The 17,827-nt window shown below is 51.3% G+C and overlaps 1 non-coding gene and 1 pseudogene across 1 annotated transcript; both read right to left on the reverse strand.

The window, feature by feature from the left end:
- Nucleotides 1–10,894: 10,894 nt before the first annotated feature.
- LOC147703063 (5.8S ribosomal RNA) lies at nucleotides 10,895–11,048 on the reverse strand. Its single transcript, XR_015298073.1, has one exon. It is a non-coding gene; the product is annotated as a 5.8S ribosomal RNA (ribosomal RNA).
- Nucleotides 11,049–12,044: 996 nt separating this feature from the next.
- On the reverse strand, nucleotides 12,045–12,735 carry LOC147703064 (18S ribosomal RNA; annotated as a pseudogene; the record flags this gene model as incomplete).
- Between the last annotated feature and the right edge of the window lie 5,092 nt (nucleotides 12,736–17,827).

Raw genomic sequence — 17,827 nt, forward strand, 5'->3', positions numbered from 1 at the left:
TTCTTTAACTATGCCAAATCCCCCCTTTCCCACCATGGATTTTCTTCAAATGACTTGCAACCAAAATTACACATTCTCACGAGTGCTCTAAGACCCCAGAACTCAGTTGCAAAAATCTAGAACACCCCGAAACACATGCAATCCAGCTGCTAGGGCTAACCCTAAGTTACAAAAAGTGCCAAAAGGCGTTTCCTTATGGATTTTGTCCCAACCACTTCTATCCGGTATTAGACCTTCCCAGGAATGCCCCAAGACCCGCCAACCCACCCGCCAAAAAGCACAACACCCCCAAACAGCCAAAAAGGAAAATCTCATACTTACAATATTTCTCGGCCTTCGGTCCAAGCGCGCTGTGCAGCTAGGCCATAACTCCAGTTTTCCACCACAGATTTCCTGAAAAGCAAATATAATCAAGATTAGACTGTCCCAGCAGTGCTCCCAGACCCCAAAACTCACCCACAAACACCCGGAACCCCCCCAAAGAGCACCTCAAAGGCAAGCAAGTCAGCAAAAACACAAAAAAATGTCTGCCTCCGATTTGGTCCAAACCACTTTTATCCGGTATTAGAGCTTCCCAGCAATGGCCCCAGAGCCGTCAACCCAGGAGAAAACTAGTAGAAGACCCCCAAACAGCCAAAAAACAAAAGGACAAAAATGGGGACTTAGTCATTTTTTTGCCAATTTCCTAAATCACTCCGCGCGCGCTCTGCAGCTAGGCCCTAACTCCCCTCTGCCACCATGGATTTGCTTTAAACCTCTTGCAAACTAAAGTATCCATAGCCAGCAGTGCTCCCAGACCCTGAAACCCACCCACAAACACCAGGAAGCCCCCCAAACAGGCCCCCGAAAACGCTACACTGAGCAAAATGTCAGAAATAGCAAAAAAACATTCTGCGTGGATTTTGTCCCAACTACTTCTATCCGGTATTAGACCTTCCCAGGAATGCCCCAAGACCCGCCAACCCACCCGCCAAAAAGCACAACACCCCCAAACAGCCAAAAAGGAAAATCTCATACAATATTTCTCGGCCTTCGGTCCAAACGCACTGTGCAGCTAGGCCATAACTCCAGTTTTCCACCACGGATTTCCTGAAAAGCAAATGCAATCAAGATTAGACTGTCCCAGCAGTGCTCCCAGACCCCAAAACTCACCCACAAACACCCGGAACCCCCCCAAAGAGCACCTCAAAGGCAAGCAAGTCAGCAAAAACACACACAAATTTCCGCCTCCGATTTGGTCCAAACCACTTTTATACGGTATTAGAGCTTCCCAGCAATGGCCCCAGAGCCGTCAACCCAGGAGAAAACTAGTAGAAGACATCCAAACAGCCAAAAAGCTAAAGTACAAAAATGGGGACTTAGTCATTTTTTTGCCAATTTCCCAAATCACTCAGTGCGCGCTCTGCAGCTAGGCCCTAACTCCCCTCTGCCACCATGGATTTGCTTCAAACCTCTTGCAAACTAAAGTATCCATAGCCAGCAGTGCTCCCAGGCCCCGAAACCCACCCACAAACACCAGGAAGCCCCCCAAACAGGCCCCCAAAAACGCTACATTGAGCAAAATGTCAGAAATAGCAAAAAAATAATCAGCCTGGGTTTTGTCCCAACCACTTCTATCCGGTATTAGACCTTCCCAGGAATGCCCCAAGACCCGCCAACCCACCCGCCAAAATGCACAACACCCCCAAACTGCCAAAAAGGAAAATCTCATACTTACAATATTTCTCGGCCTTCGGTCCAAACGCGCTGTGCAGCTAGGCCATAACTCCAGTTTTCCACCACGGATTTCCTGAAAAGCAAATGCAATCAAGATTAGACTGTCCCAGCAGTGCTCCCAGACCCCAAAACTCACCCACAAACACCCGGAACCCCCCCCAAAGAGCACCTCAAAGGCAAGCAAGTCAGCAAAAACACAAAAAAAATTCCGCCTCCGATTTGGTCCAAACCACTTTTATCCGGTATTAGAGCTTCCCAGCAATGGCCCCAGAGCCGTCAACCCAGGAGAAAACTAGTAGAAGACCCTCAAACAGCCAAAAAGCAAAAGTACAAAAATGGGGACTTAGTCATTTTTTTGCCAATTTCCCAAATCACTCCACGCGCGCTCTGCAGCTAGGCCCTAACTCTCCTCTGCCACCATGGATTTGCTTCAAACCTTTTGCAAACTAAAGTATCCATAGCCAGCAGTGCTCCCAGACCCCAAAACCCACCCACAAACACCAGGAAGCCCCCCAAACAGGCCCCCGAAAACGCTACATTGAGCAAAATGTCAGAAATAGCAACAACAAAAAAATCAGCGTGGATTTTGTCCCAACCACTTCTATCTGGTATTAGACCTTCCCAGGAATTCCCCAAGACCCGCCAACCCACCCGCCAAAAAGCACAACACCCCCAAACAGCCAAAAAGGAAAATCTCATACTTACAATATTTCTCCGCCTTCGGTCCAAACGCGCTGTGCAGCTAGGCCATAACTCCAGTTTTCCACCACGGATTTCCTGAAAAGCAAATGCAATCAAGATTAGACTGTCCCTGCTGTGCTCCCAGACCCCAAAGCTCACGCACAAACACCTGGAACCTCCCCAAAGAGCACCTCAAAGGCAAGCAAGTCAGCAAAAACACAAAAAGATTTCCACCTCCGATTTGGTCCAAACCACTTTTATCTGGTATTAGAGCTTCCCAGCAATGGCCCCAGAGCCGTCAACTCACCCGCAAAGAAGTAGAACATCCCCACAAGTGCTGAGTCTTTCTTCATTGGGCGTAATCCAGCCCTCTGCTTTGATGGAAATAGGAGTCTGGAGGAGGAGGATAGAGGAGCATGTTCTTCTGAACTTGTGAACCTGAGGAATGCAGACTGCGGCACCTTCAAATCAATAAGCAAACAAGTGAAGACAGTTCCGCTGATTGGCTTGTTTTTGTGATAAGGTGATTAAAGTTTGAATTATATTAACTGTGCACAACAAAGAAAGACAGACACACAGGAATAAAAGTGAATAAGGACGAAAAAGAAAGTTATTGATTCTTTGTCTCATTTTCAGGGCTCGGTGTCAGGGTCCAGGAATAGGAATAAGGCTTCGTCCTCATACTCTGCGAATTCAGGCAGGGTGAGCTCAGTGTCACCTAACAGAGAAGAAATTCCCTCATCTACGTTGCTGTCCACCTCGTCTTCATCCGGCGTGCTTTCTCGTACTTTGTAATCTGGTGGTATGAGGTGCTGATTCATCTTGATCATTGTTAACCTCTCCACATTTTTGGGCGAGAGGCGGCTCCGTATGGAAGTTACAATGCCACCAGCAGCACTGAAAACACGTTCAGAAGACACACTTGCGAGTGGGCAAGACAAGTAGTTTAAAGCCAGGTTGGAGAGCTGTGGCCACAATTCTTTTTTCCCATGCCAATACGCCAATGGGTCAGCATTAACATAGACCTCTGTTGAGTCATTCAGATAGTCCTGAACCATCGACTCAAGGTCCTCCTCCAAGGTTCCTCCACTTTGCTTAGCTGTTGCTGTGACCTTTTGAGAACCAAACCCAAGCCAAGTTAGCCAATCCTCTTCTGCATTCAATGTTACTGTTGTGTCTGGTGCAGATGATCCGGTTGCCGGTGTCTTTAACGGCTGAGAGGTCACTTGTGCCACAGCCACAGGTGCAGAAGTGGATTGTTTTGACTGGGGATGGCCTGCTGATGCTGATGTACTGCCTTTTCCTTCAATGAGCTGCCGTTCTCTTTCAAACCTCTTGGCTGACAAGACTAGCCAACTTTTGTACTTTGTAACATCTTCATCAGCAAAAGGAAAGAATGCTCGGCCTGCCAGCGCCTTTTTGTAGCATGGATCCAGAATAGTAGCACAAATGTAATGCTGTTCTGAGTGGATCATTTTAAGACGTTCATCACCTTGGAGGCGCTCTAATAATTTCTCCGACAAAACAAAAGGGTCTTGGTTTTTTTCATTTGTTTGAAACACAGAAGACACCGCCTTCAGTTGGTGCTCCAGCATGTACAACAATGGGATAGCTTTTCCCAAATTACAGTCCTCCTTGATGACTTCACGCGTGAAGACCTCAAAATGACGAAGCATGTGTGTCAGGCTTTTAACTATTTCCCATTGCGCCGCATCCATCCTCAGGTCCTTGTGAGCTGTACCCTGTTTTAAGAAATAGTGATCGAGTACTGTATACTGCTCATACAGACGCTCAAGCATGTAGAAGGTTGAGTTCCAACGTGTTGCCACCTCCTGGATGAGTGCTTTCACTGGCATTCGACGTTCATGTAGCAGGCTCCTCAGATGCTTCCGGGCCTTAAAAGAATGGCTGAAATGGTTGCACATTTTTCGGCAGGTGTCCACTACCTCGTACGCTGGACTGTCTTTATCACTCAAGAATTTTTAACAACCAGGTTTATACAGTGCGCCAAACACGGCACTCTGAAATAGTGACCCAGCTCCATGTCCTTAACTACATTGGCGCCATTATCCGTGGAAACATAACCAATCTGGCTTTTTTTTGGGGACAGCCAGTCAAGGACCTTTGTGTTAACCTCATCCAAAATGTTTTGTGCTGTGTGACGTTTCTCCAAACCAAACATGGCTAGTGTTGCATGTTTCCGAGCAGCTTTAAAAACTTGATCCGGGTCAACACCTGCGTTTAGCTTTCCTTTAACCCATGAAAAAGAGACCCAGTGTGCAGTGATGCACATGTAATCAGCGCCTACGCCACTGGTCCACATGTCTGTTGTCAGATGTATAGTGTGAACAACACTCTTCTGCAAAGCTGCCCCAATCACCTCCAGCACATCTTCATGTAGTGCTGGAACCGCAACTCTGGTAAAATAGAACTGGCTAGGAACCTTCCATTTAGGGCAGAGCGCTGCCACTAATTCTAGAAAACCAACCCCCTCTACAAAAGAAAAAGGGAGAAGGTCCAGAGCTAGCATTTTAGCCAGCTTAGTGTTATACAGACGCGTCAGTGGGTGGTTGCGTTCATATTGTGCTTCTGTAAACAACATCTTTTTAATGTTGCCCTGGACCAAGCATTTACGGGATGATGATGATGATATCTTCGACCCAGTTACGCTCTCTGATGAACTTTTTCGCATTGGTGTCTCACTCTCTCCCACACTCTTAGTGTGGCTCACATGGGGTGTGCTGCTGACAGGGGTACTGGGTGTAAGTGAAGTGTTTGACACGTCTTCTTCCTCCTCGTCATCATCAGATGAAACAGCATTACGTGCAATTCGGGCTTCCTTGATCGCCTGTAGGTGCGCAAACCATTTGACAGCGTGCTTTCTTTCAAGATGACCTCTCTGGCCTCCGGTACCATAGTTGGAACCAAACTTACCACAACTAACTGCCAACTTACAAATGCTACAAATTGCGAGGTTTTCCTTTTTTGGGCAAACACTAAAGAAGTCCCAAACTGCGGACTTGAAATGTCTTTGGGGGCCGGAGAAGGCAGCGATACTGGTGGTGGTGGTCCTGCTGCTAATACCAGATGAAGTGGAGGATGTGGATTGCCGAACTTCAGTACGTTTTGCACTTGCACCACCACTAATTGAGGTCGAGGTGGATGGAGGTCCCTTCTGGCGAGGAAGAAATATGGAAGCGGTAGGTGTTGGTGTACTAGTTAACTCCAAATCCAATGATTGTTGTGTTTCCATTGCCTCCTCGTCGACATCATCATCACGCTCAGCAGCTTTTCGGGCTAGGGTCAAAATGTCTTTTTGCTGCATGCCCGCTGGGGCTGCAGTGACCTTTATGATGACTGCGTCGTCGTCGTGAGAGTCTTCATCAGCAGGAGTATCCGCCACTTCTTGTTGAGCCTCATCCCACTCCATAACTATGAGTCTTTCGACGACCTTCCTTTTACGCTTAACTACCTTTGTCAGATCATGGTGTGCCTCACTCTCAGACGGCGGTGATGGTGGTTCCCAATTTTGATCCGTATCATCAGAAGGAGGTGGGCTTGAAGAAGATGTAGACCTCACCCTTGATCTCTTCCTTGCTAGGGGTGTGGAAGACAATGAATGATCATCAGGAGGAGTGGCTTCCTCAAATGATACCTCGCCTTGATTGTCAATTTCCTGATCTGCCCCTACTTCGGGAGGAACAACTATTGTGGGAACTTGTGACCCTCCATGCACCTCTGCTTGCGCATCTCCTTGCGCTGCCTCTCCTTCGACATGTACTTGGGCTTGTACTTGCACATGTGGTTGTTGTTGCGGCTGTGGTTGTTCAACACTCGTCAGATGAGTTACAACAACCTGTGTTGATTCAGGGACATTGCTGCTACTTTCTTGCGATGAGCCAACATCACTGGTCGATGGTGATTGAACAACTAGACTAAGTGCCTCTGCAGCACTCAAGGGCTTGGACTTAAGTTGGCGTGGTGGTGGTGGTGGCACTGAGCCCAATGGAGCGGGGGTGCTGCTCCTAGCTTGGTCCCCAGCAGATCTCGCTGCTGCTGCAGGCATACTTTTTTTTTTACTCCCAAAAAACGTGGCGGGCGGCACACCAGTCTCCTTGGTAACTTGCTTCTTCTGCTCCTTACTGGCAACTTTCTTGCTAGAGGAGCTACGGGGAACTTTTTTTGGGGCCATCTTCTTCAGAGCAGGTCAGAACAGCAGGCCGCAGTTGCACGAGTTGCAGAGTTGTCTGTGGCCTGAAGTGACGTCGCGTGACGTTATGCTGTACACACACACCGCTGCAGGACTTCTTCCTGGCACTGGTGGTTCTCTTGAGTCTTGTGCACCTAAAAGCAATGGAAGACAGAGGAACATCAGTTCAGTTATACACCCCAAAAAAATCGAAAAACACAGAAAAATCAACACAATCCCATGCCCTCCATGATGCTTAAATTCAAGACACCCCACAGAAAGACTAGGCACATGCACCACTCACTACCCCTGGTGAAAAGGCCACAACAACAGCCCAAAAAAACGAAAATCACAGAAAAATCAGCATAATCCCAAGCCCTCCATGATGTTTAAATTCAAGACACCCCACAGAAAGACTAGGCCTATGCACCACTCAGTACCCCTGGGCATAAAGGTTGAAAGCTAGGCAAAATGGTTGCAGACCTAACAACACTGCCTGCATTCAAAATGGCCCCCTCCCTCCCAGCACATGGCCAGGGCCTGTAGCAGCACTCAAAATGGCCCCCAGCCACATGGCCTGTCCCCATGAACACCCCAAAAAATTGAAAAACACAGAAAAATCAGCACAATCCCATGCCATCCAGGCCCTCCATGATGTTTAAATTCAAGACACCCCACAGAAAGACTAGGCACATGCACCACTCACTAGCCCTTGTGAAAAGGCCACAACAACAGGACAAAAAAACGAAAATCACAGAAAAATCAGCACAATCCCAAGCCCAACATGATGTTTAAATTCAAGACACCCCACAGAAAGACTAGGCCTATGCACCACTCAGTACCCCTGGGCATAAAGGTTGAAAGCTAGGCAAAATGGTTGCAGACCTAACAACACTGCCTGCATTCAAAATGGCTCCCTCCCTCCCAGCACATGGCCAGGGCCTGTAGCAGCACTCAAAATGCCCCCCCCCCCACATGGCCTGTCCCCATGAACACTCCAAAAAATCAAAAAACACAGAAACATCAACACAATCCCATGCCATCCAGGCCCTCCATGATGTTAAAATTCAAGACACCCCACAGAAAGACTAGGCACATGCACCACTCACTAGCCCTTGTGAAAAGGCCACAACAACAGGCCAAAAAAACGAAAATCCCAGAAAAATCAGCACAATCCCAAGCCCTCCATGATGTTTAAATTCAAGACACCCCACAGAAAGACTAGGCCTATGCACCACTCATTACCCCTGGGCATACAGGTTGTAAGCTAGGCAAAATGGTTGCAGACCTAACAACACTGCCTGCATTCAAAATGGCCCCCTTCCTCCCAGCACATGGCCAGGGCCTGTAGCAGCACTCAAAATGGCCCCCAGTCACATGGCCTGTCCCCATGAACACCCCAAAAAATCGAAAAACACAGAAAAATCAGCACAATCCCATGCCATCCAGGCCCTCCATGATGTTTAAATTCAAGACACCCCACAGAAAGACTAGGCACATGCACCACACACTAGCCCTGGTGAAAAGGCCACAACAACAGGCCAAAAAAACGAAAATCACAGAAAAATGAGCACAATCCCAAGCCATCCAGGCCCTCCATGATGTTTTTATTAAAGAGACCCCACAGAAAGACTCAGTCCACCCACCACTGAGTACCCCTGGGCAAAAGGCCCCAACAACAGCCCAAAAATCGAAAATTACAAAATTGTAGTTGCAGCAACTGTAATGCCCCAAACAAACTTACTTGTGAAAATTCTAATCCAAAAGTGATTCAAAGAAAGTCAAAAAGGCCTCAAATCCAAATATCCAGCAGCATCCACAAAAAGTAATCCTTCCAGCTCCAGATCCAAATGAAAAGTGACCAGGAGATGGATAAAGCACTGGGAGGAGCCTGCTGGACAGGAACAGGAAGTTGGATACTGTGGGGCACTTCCTTCCTCCCCCCCCAGCCCAAAATGGACTCCTTGCAAAAAAGTGCAGGCAAAAGTCAACCTGAGGAGTTATTCAGATAAAAATCATCATTTTCAGAAGGTTTATGCTGCTTGCTGGTGAATTTCTTGTGCAGAATTGCAAATTTTGTATTTTCGCGAGTGCGAGATTGTTGCTGCCCGCCGCATGTACGGGTTCGCGATTGCGAACTCTCGCAATACATGATCACGGCGTACTCGCGTTGACAAACTCTCGCTGTGCAAGGTGGCGAGCGCAATGACGTAATCGCGGTCGCCAAACTCCCGCGGGATCTCGAAGCAAGATCCAAAATGGCGCAGCACTCGCAAAATATCGAGAAAAACAACTCGGCAAACGCTGAATGACGGTAAGTGAACGCCGCGCGCCGCAAAATTGTATCACCAAGAAAAAAAAATCCGCTGCGTGCGAATTTGCGGATTTTCGGTAAATTCGCGAGCGTTCGCGGATTGCGAATTTACCGAAAATTTGCAAAATCCGCGAGCGGAACGGATTTTCTGCCCATGCTTAGTGCTCAGCTTGCAGATTTTACAGCGTTTTTCCCACTCTACGCTCCGCTTAGACGCAGAGTTCTGAAAAACTCCCCTTAGGGGAGGTTTTCCTCTTGTGCGGCTCGCCAACATTAAGTTGGCAATCGCAAGTGAGGAAAATCGTACTCCAGACCACCTCCCGGTGAGATTTCTTAATGCGGGCGGTAGCAGCAGGTCTCTGCCTACGTTGAGGAAGCTGCCACTCAAGCAGAACATCTACTCGAGCGACAGAAAGAAGCGGCACCCTCTTGAGCTGTGTGTGGTGCAGTTTGCGCTGATTTTACTGGGCGGGACATTCACCCAGTGCTAAAAATCAGTGTGAGCAGCGCAAAGTATTGCACTCCTCCGCTTGCGGAACTCTATGTAGTGTGGTGGACTCTACCCAGACCTAGCCCCTACCAAACTATTTCAGTGACGAATACAGCTGTGATTTATGGAAGTGTGCCATATTGGAGCAACGCATCTCACACCAGGAAACACATGCATTCACACGCACACCTTATCACACTAGGAGAGTGTGTACTGCTGATAAAGAAACAGTGATACAGACCGTTGACTCACAAAATTGGATAAACAGTCGACAGTTGCGCCAGGAGCAGGGGGCCCGTCTCCCCTTCAACCGCCCGGCGCGCCCGAGGGGAGGCCGGGGTCGGGTGCCCGGGGTAGGGCACGGAGGCGGTCGAATCTCCCTCGGCCCTGCGGACACGGCAAAGCTGCTGCCAGGGGGGCTGTAATACCTTCCGCCGGAGCGGAGGGCCACCTGCCACCCGAAGCCTTCCCAGCTGACCCAGAGCCGGTCGCAGAGCACCGCTGCGGAGGAAATGCGCCCTGCGGGGCGGGGTAGGGCCCGGGCCCCGGTCCCGCGGAGGGGATCCGGAACTCCCAGGCCACCGACCTTCCCGCCGAGTTGAATCCTCCAGGCAGGCTGCACGGACCCCACCCGTTTACCTCTGGACAGTTTCACGCCCTCTTGAACTCTCTCTTCAAAGTTCTTTTCAACCTTCCCTTACGGTACTTGTTGGCTATCGGTCTGGCGCCCGTATTTAGCCTTAGATGGAGTTACCACCCGCTTTGGGCTGCATTCCCAAGCAACCCGACTCTGAGAAGACCCGATCCCGGCGCGCCGGGGGCCGCTACCGGCCTAACACCGTCCGCGGGGTGAGCCTCGATCAGAAGGACTTGGGCCCCCTGAGCGACGCCGGGGAGTCAGTCTTCTGTACGCCACATGTACCGCGCCCGGCAGTGATTCGGCGCTGGGCTCTTCCTCTTTACTCGCCGTTACTGGGGGAATCCTGGTTAGTTTGTTTTCCTCTGCTTAGTAATATGCTTAAATTCAGCGGGTCGCCACGTCTGATCTGAGGTTGTAGTCGGAAGAATGACGCCGGAGCGTCAAAGGGAGTTTCCGGGGAAGGCCAGGCCCCCCTGCCGGAGCAGGGGGACCTGGAAGGCCTGGCCTCCCTGCCGCAGCAGGGGGACCTGGAGTCCCAGCAGCGCATGCAGTCTTTCCCCAGATCGTATCTCGAAGGGTTTCGCCCTCCCCGGGAAGCCGGGCAGCGGGTGGGACACCACAGACAGCCACGCGTGGCACGCAGCCAGGCCCCCCGGGACGGGTCCCAGGGTGAACCAGTTGACAGGCCCCTTTCTCAGGGGCCAGGTGCGCCAGCGGGGTACCTCCCTGGCAGGACCCGGTGAGGGACCCTGCCACAGGCGATCGGGGGGTCTGACCTTGTGGGGGGTCGAAGGAGAAGCGGAGCTAACCCTGCGACAGCCCCAGCCGCGTCCCGGGGAAGACCCGGGGAGATTGACGATCGAGCGACCCTCAGACAGGCGTAGCCCCGGGAGGAACCCGGGGCCGCAAGGTGCGTTCGAAGTGTCGATGATCAATGTGTCCTGCAATGCACACTAATTCTCACAGCTAGCTGCGTTCTTCATCGACGCCCGATCCGAGTGATCCACCGCCAAGAGTCACAGGCAACTTTTTGAAAACATTCGCCCACCTGTGGGCGTAAGAGAGGCGGGAGGAAGGCAATGCCATCCGTCCACTGCCCACGCGGCAAGATGGCCCGGGCGCCCCGTTCAAGCCTTACCCTCTGGAAGTCAGACAGCACTTTTGGGAGAAAAAAACATTGCCAGGCACTCGGCCTGGGAGTCCTCCCCCACGCACAGGCGAGGAAGAGGGCTCCCAGTGCGATGGGAGCAGAAACCCCACAGCCACCGGTCTCTCCCAGGGACACTGGGAGGGACCACACGAGTCTTCAAACCCCTCAGCCCGGCCTGCTCGGACCGGGTCAAACCAGGTACCTGGCAATGAGGGAGGGTCGCTCCACCTGCACATCAGCCGTCCATCGCCGGGCGGCCCGAGTCATGCCGTCAGGCTGGCAATTAGCCCACCACCATCCTCACCTGGGTCGATGGTGCTGGTAGGGAAGAGCCAGGTGGCTCCCCATCCCACACACCTCCCACCGAGAAGAGCCAAAGGTCCCCTTAAAGGTCCTTGGCCCCTTCTCTTCCAGGCCACCCTGCCACGTGAATAGGGCTACTCCCCGGTAGCCCGGAAATCGGTTGGGCTGGACTGGGACTCGGGCATTGGGAGGGCCCAGCTAGCGCCAGGGCCTTTCAAGGAAGGGGTGGTACCAGCCTGGGGATGCACTGCTATTTGGCTTCCTCCCACCCGAAGGGATGTCGATGCCGGGTATACTTGGGTTCCGTCTCAGAGAAGGACAGGGGACAGGAGCTGCCCCCCATCCCCAGTCCCTCACACGTCGGTCAGGCCCTCCCCGGGGGAAGAGGCCCTCCGAAGTCCCGGTCCTCACCCAAGCACCCCATGTGGCTGCATACCACTCCGCGAGCCGGGGTGTGCCAGGCAGGGCCGGGCCCTGTGCCTACTGGGTGTGCTTTCAGGAGTCGGCCGAGGGCTTCAGGCTGGCACCATCGGTCACTCGGCCGCTCCGCCGTTATTGATCCTTTCGCAGGTTCATCTTTGGAAACCTTGTTAGGACTTTTACTTCCTATAGATAGTCAAGTTTGATCGTCTTCTCGGCGCTCCGCCAGGGTCATTGCCGACCCCGGCGGGCCGATCCGATGACCTAACTAAACCATCCAATCGGTAGTAGCGATGGGCGGTGTGTACAAAGGGCAGGGATTTAATCAACGCAAGCTTATGACCCGTAATTATTGGGAACTCCTCTTTCATGGGAAATAATTGCCATCGCCAATCCCTATCACAAACGGGGTTCAACGGTTTACCCGCACCTGTCGGCGAAGGGTAGACACATGCTGATCTGTTCAGTGTAGCGCGAGTGCATCCCCGGACATCTAAGGGCATCACAGACATTTTATTGCTGGATCCCGTGTGGCTGAACGCCACTTGTCCCTCTAAGAAGTTGGACGCCGACCACTGGGGTTCAAGTAACTAGTTAGCATGGAGGAGTCTCGTTCGTTATCGGAATTAACCAGACAAATCGCTCCACCAACTAAGAACAGCCATGCATCACCACCCACAGAATCGAGAAAGAGCTATCAATCTGTCAATCCTTTCGGTGTCCGGGCCGGGTGTGGTTTCCCGTGTTGAGTCAAATTAAGCCGCAGGCTCCACTCCTGGTGGTGCCCTTCTGTCAATTCCTTTAAGTTTCAGCGTTGCAACCATACTCCCCCCGGAACCCAAAGACTTTGGTTTCCCGGAAGCTGCTCGGCGGGTCATGGGAATAATGTCGCTAGTCGGCATCGTTTCTAGTCGGAACTGCGACGGTATCTGATCGTCTTCGAACCTCCGACTTTCGTTCTTGATTAATGAAAACATTCTTGGCAAATGCTTTCGCTTTGGTTCGTCTTGCACCAGTTCAAGAATTTCACCTCTAGCGGCACAATACGCCCCCTTAATCATGGCCCCAGTTCCGAAAACCAACAAAATAGAACCGGAGTCCTATTCCATTATTCATAGCAGCCCCGGAGCCCTGTAGCCCTGGAGCCCTGCAGCCCCGGAGCCCTGCAGCCCCGAGCCCTGCAGATCTGGAGCCCTGCAGCCCCTGAGCCCTGCAGCCGCTGAGCCCTGCAGCCCCGGAGCCCAACAAGGGCAGGCGGGGCGGGAGCCCTCCAGTGAAGGCTCGGGTGGGCAGCTGGGAGTCCTTCGGTCCCGGCCATCTGGTCGCACCTTTCCCCTCGGCCATCTGGTTGCACGCAATGCTTTGCAATGGGGCGACCAGATGGCCGGGCTTCCCTGAAGTCCCGATGAGGTGCCATTTGCCTCCCCGATCCCGGGCAGTCAACCCCTGGACATCCGGGGCTCCCATCTCCAGGCCAACGGCATAACAAAGTACCCGGGACAGGCTCCATGGGTCCCGGGCAGTCCTCCCCCGGACATCCGGGGCTCCCATCTCCAGGCCAACGGCATGGCACAGTACGCGGGTCGGGCCCCATGGGTCCCGGGCAGTCCTCCCCCCGGACATCTGGGGCTCCCATCTCCAGGCCAACGGCATGGCAAAGTACCCAGGATGGGCTCCAGGGGTTCCGGGCAGTCCTCCCCTGGGTGTCCGGGGCTCCCATCTCCAGGCCAACGGCATTGAAAAGTACCCGGGACGGGCTGCATGGGTCCCGGGCAGTCCTCCGCCAGGTGTCCGGGACTCCCATCTCCAGGCCAACGGCATGGCAAAGTATGCGGGTCGGGCTCCATGGGTCCCGGGCAGTCCTCCCCCCGGACGTCCGGGGCTCCCATCTCCAGGCCAACGGCATGACAAAGTGCCTGGGTCGAGCTGCATCGGTCCCGGGCAGTCCTCCCCCAGGTGTCCGGGGCTCCCATCTCCAGGCCAACAGCATGGCAAAGAAACCCGGGTCGGACTGCATGGGTACCGGGCAGTCCTCTCCAGGGATGTCCAGGGCTCCCATCTCCAGGCCAACGGCATGGCAAAGTACCCGGGACAGGCTCCATGGGTCCCGGGCAGTCCTCCCCCCGGACGTCCAGGGCTCCTATCTCCAGGCCAACGGCATGGTAAAGTACCCAGGACAGGCTGACTGACTGAAACATTTGTAAAGCGCACGAATGCCGCGGCGTCTTGGCGCTGTGAGATACAGAAAGGATAGGAAGCAGTGGGGCAGATCGGTTTAGGTAAAGAGCCAGGTCTTTAGATCCTTCCTGAAGCTCATTTTAGATTTTTGGGCGCGTAATGCTGGGGGTAGCGAGTTCCATATTTTAGCCGCCTGGTAGGAGAATGACTTTCCTCCCCATCGGGCTCTGTTTATTCTGGGCTGGCAGACTAGGTCATGGGTGGCTGACCTCAGCGTTCGCGAGGGTACATATCGGGGCAGTAGATAAATGAAGTCGTCAGGTCCCTTACCAAGTAGAGATCTATGTACCAAGCAAAGAGCCTTGAATTGAATACGGCGCCTAACCGGGAGCCAATGAAGCTGCCAAATGGCTTTGGATGTAGGGTGGCGTTTGGGGAGGTTCAGTAAGGCCCTGGCCGCCGCATTCTGAATTGCCTGCAGTTTGGACAGTTGTTTTTCTCCTGCTCCCAGATAGAGGGAGTTACAGTAGTCTATCCGGGACATTACGAGGGCTCCCATCACCGTCTTTCTTAACACGATCGGGTTGTAGGGTAAAACTTTTCTGAGCACCTTAATGCTGTAGAAACAGGCCAAAGTCACCTGATTTACCTGGGCTTTACATGAGAAATCTTTATCTAATAGAAAGCCAAGGTTTCTGACCTTGTCTACAGGGAGAGGGCAGGCTCCTGCTTCGGGGGGGCCACCATAGGTCACTCCAGATAGATGGTTTATGACCGAACTCAATGATTTCGGTTTTGTCCGTGTTCAGTCTAAGAAAATTGTGGCTCATTCAGTTCTTCACCCCAGCAAGGCAGTTTTTAAAGCGTTCCGCCGTGGCTTCGATGGACTGTGAGATTGACACTATAATTTGAGTGTCATCGGCGTAAGACACCAGTTGTAGGTCATGGGATCGGATCAAGGCTGCTAGAGGAGTGACATATAGGTTGAATAATGTAGGCGACAATGCCGATCCTTGTGGGACCCCACCCGGAAGGGAAAATTCAGTCGATTGTAATCCATTCCAGATCACTTGGTTAGTGTGGGTGCCTAGAAAAGAGGCGATAAGGGCCAGGGCAGTGTCGGTGAAGCCTAGGGAGGTTAGTCTTTTTAGTAGGACAGAGTGGTTTACGGTGTCGAAGGCCGCTGTAAGGTCTAATAATATCAGGGCCGATCGACCACCCTCGTCCATGGTTTTACGTATTTTTTCGGTGGCCATGATAAGAGCTGATTCCGTGGAGTGTAGGGGTCTAAAGCTGTGCTGTGACGGATCTAGCAGCTTCTTTTCATCCACATGTCTCATAATTTCCTGGTTCATGGCTTTTTCCAAGATTTTTGCAGGTAAAGGCAGACAGGAAATGGGACGGTAGTGTTTGGGCTCAGAGGGATCAAGGATGTCCTTCTTAAGAATAGGTCTGATACAGGCCATATTCCAGCTTTTAGGGAATTCACCTTGAAGAATGATTTTATTAAGCAGGGGAGTCAGGATATTTGCGATGCTCTCAGGGATCAGATGCAGTACATAGAGGGGGCAAGGATCCAGCGGGGAGCCAGATTTCATCTGGATGAGTAGGTCACAGACTTGCTTCTTCTCTAGTACGGAAAAATTGGAGAAGCAGGAGGTGGTCATAGTGGACTGTCTGACTTCATTGGTGGATGTATCGGATACCATGGTGCTGAGGTCATCATATACCGTTTGTACTTTAGTGCGAAAAAAGGTGGCAATTCCATTAACAAAGCTCTGATCTAGACTAAAAACTGTGTCCCGGGGGTTTTTATTAAATGGGCTACAGTTTTGAATAGTTCCCTGGAAGAGTTAGCGGAGTTTTGAATTTTCTCTGTAAAATAGGTGGATTTAGCTTGGACAATTATAAGTTTATACTCCTGTAGAACTTTTAAATATTCCTGTTTTCTTTCCTGACTGTAGTCCGAGCGCCATAACCGCTCCATTCGTCGACATTTAATTTTGATTGCTTTAACCTCGGCCGTGTACCATTGAGCAGTGCCGGACCGTTTTCTGTTTTATTTTGCTTCAATTGGGACCAGTTCGTTGACTGCCTCAGTGATCCAATTGTTGAAGTTAGTTGCCCAGTCCTCGCTGTTTCCACATTCAAAGTCGGGGGGATTTCTGGCCAGTGTCTCGGCTAGTAGGTTAGATTCAAGCTTTTTCCAGGGGCGGGTTTTTTCAGGAGGCATGTAGTTTCTACGCTGAATTACAGGGTTTTTTAGTTGAAAATTAAAAAAGTTAGCATTATGGTCCGACCATGGTACAGAGAGAATAGACATAATCTTAATGTGGTTACTGTTGGAAAAGATCCCGTCTGTTAGGAATCAATAGCCTTGACATGCGAGGTTTGCTGGGCTGTGGTCTTTTACCCAGGTCCCTACAAACACACAGTTTGTTGTTTTTAGACGCTCCCTAACCAGTGAAAAGAGGCACGGCAGAACGTAGCCTTTGCTTGGCTTACTGTTCCGGTACCATGCCTCCTCATCACTTCCTGGTTCCTGGCTCGAGGTTCGGTGGCGTCCTGTGGAATCCTGCGAGTCTCCTTGGACCCTTTCCCGGTTCTTGGCTTTCTTTCCCCTGACCCTGCAGTCGCTGGCTGGTTGTTACAGAGTGAGAGTGTCTTTGCCGAGCTCCGGCATTTCTTGAAATCTTACGCGAGAGTTTACTCGCGACTACCGTTGCTTTTCTCACACATTTTGCGGGTGTTATCTCGCTCGGCTACTTTTTTCTCGCTTCTGTTGTATGAATGAAATACATGGCGAGTTCTTAGTTGTTTAACCCTTCCTGTGAGAGTGAGCGCTCCGCCCTTGCCTCCTTTTAGGGCCGGGTGTCTTTCCTCGTGTGTGTGTGTACTGCTCCGCTGTTTCTGCCCACAACAGCCGGCCTGTGCTCCTCACATCCCCTATTTTTGTTTTTGTGTTTGTCTGGTGTGAATTTCTCTCAAGAGTTCTATTCCTTATATCCAGTTACCCATGATCCAGCTCCCATTACTTGAACTCTTCGATAAAGCCTGCCTAATTTTCAATTGGGGTAAGCACACCTGAATAATCACGCATGTCAATGACTCCTGCATGAAGGTTAGTGAAATAAGGATATATTATGTGTATTGCCTGTTTTGTTTTCTAGCCTGGACATCCACCTACGACTACTCCTGCTATACCCTGCATACCCCCTCGTATGAGGAGAGTGGTGGACACTCCTAGGGTAATTCCCTCATACTTTTAGGGGACAGTAGACAGGAGTGTGTATCCATTCGCATTCTTGCTCCTGTGTCCTGGAGGTGTAGGGATCCTTCTTCGCTCCCGTGGAAACTTGGTTACTACCTGACGCCGTCAAGGGTATGCCCTGCTGAGTGAGTGGGTCTGTCAACCAGTTGCTTCATGTCGAAGCTGAGGAGATTATCAAGTAGAGTGGCTGAGTCTGAGTCGTTATTCTCCTCAAGATGATAATTGAAATCACCCAGAATAGTACAGGTAACTGCATCAAACGTTGTTTCTAAAAAGGTGTGTAATGCTTTGGTGAAGGGGCCTCTGGGGCCGGGGGGACGATACACAAGCAGTCCCTCGAAAATCAGGCGGTTGTTCTCTTTAATCTTAAAGGTCATAGCTTCGGCCTCTAAGTCTGGTTGGGAGCAAACAAGTAATTTGAGGTGCGATCTATGAATTATCACGATTCCTCCACCCATAGATTCAGTTCTGTTTG

This window comes from Lissotriton vulgaris, chromosome 7 (genome assembly GCF_964263255.1).
Source record: "Lissotriton vulgaris chromosome 7, aLisVul1.2, whole genome shotgun sequence".
Lineage (NCBI taxonomy): Eukaryota > Metazoa > Chordata > Amphibia > Caudata > Salamandridae > Lissotriton > Lissotriton vulgaris.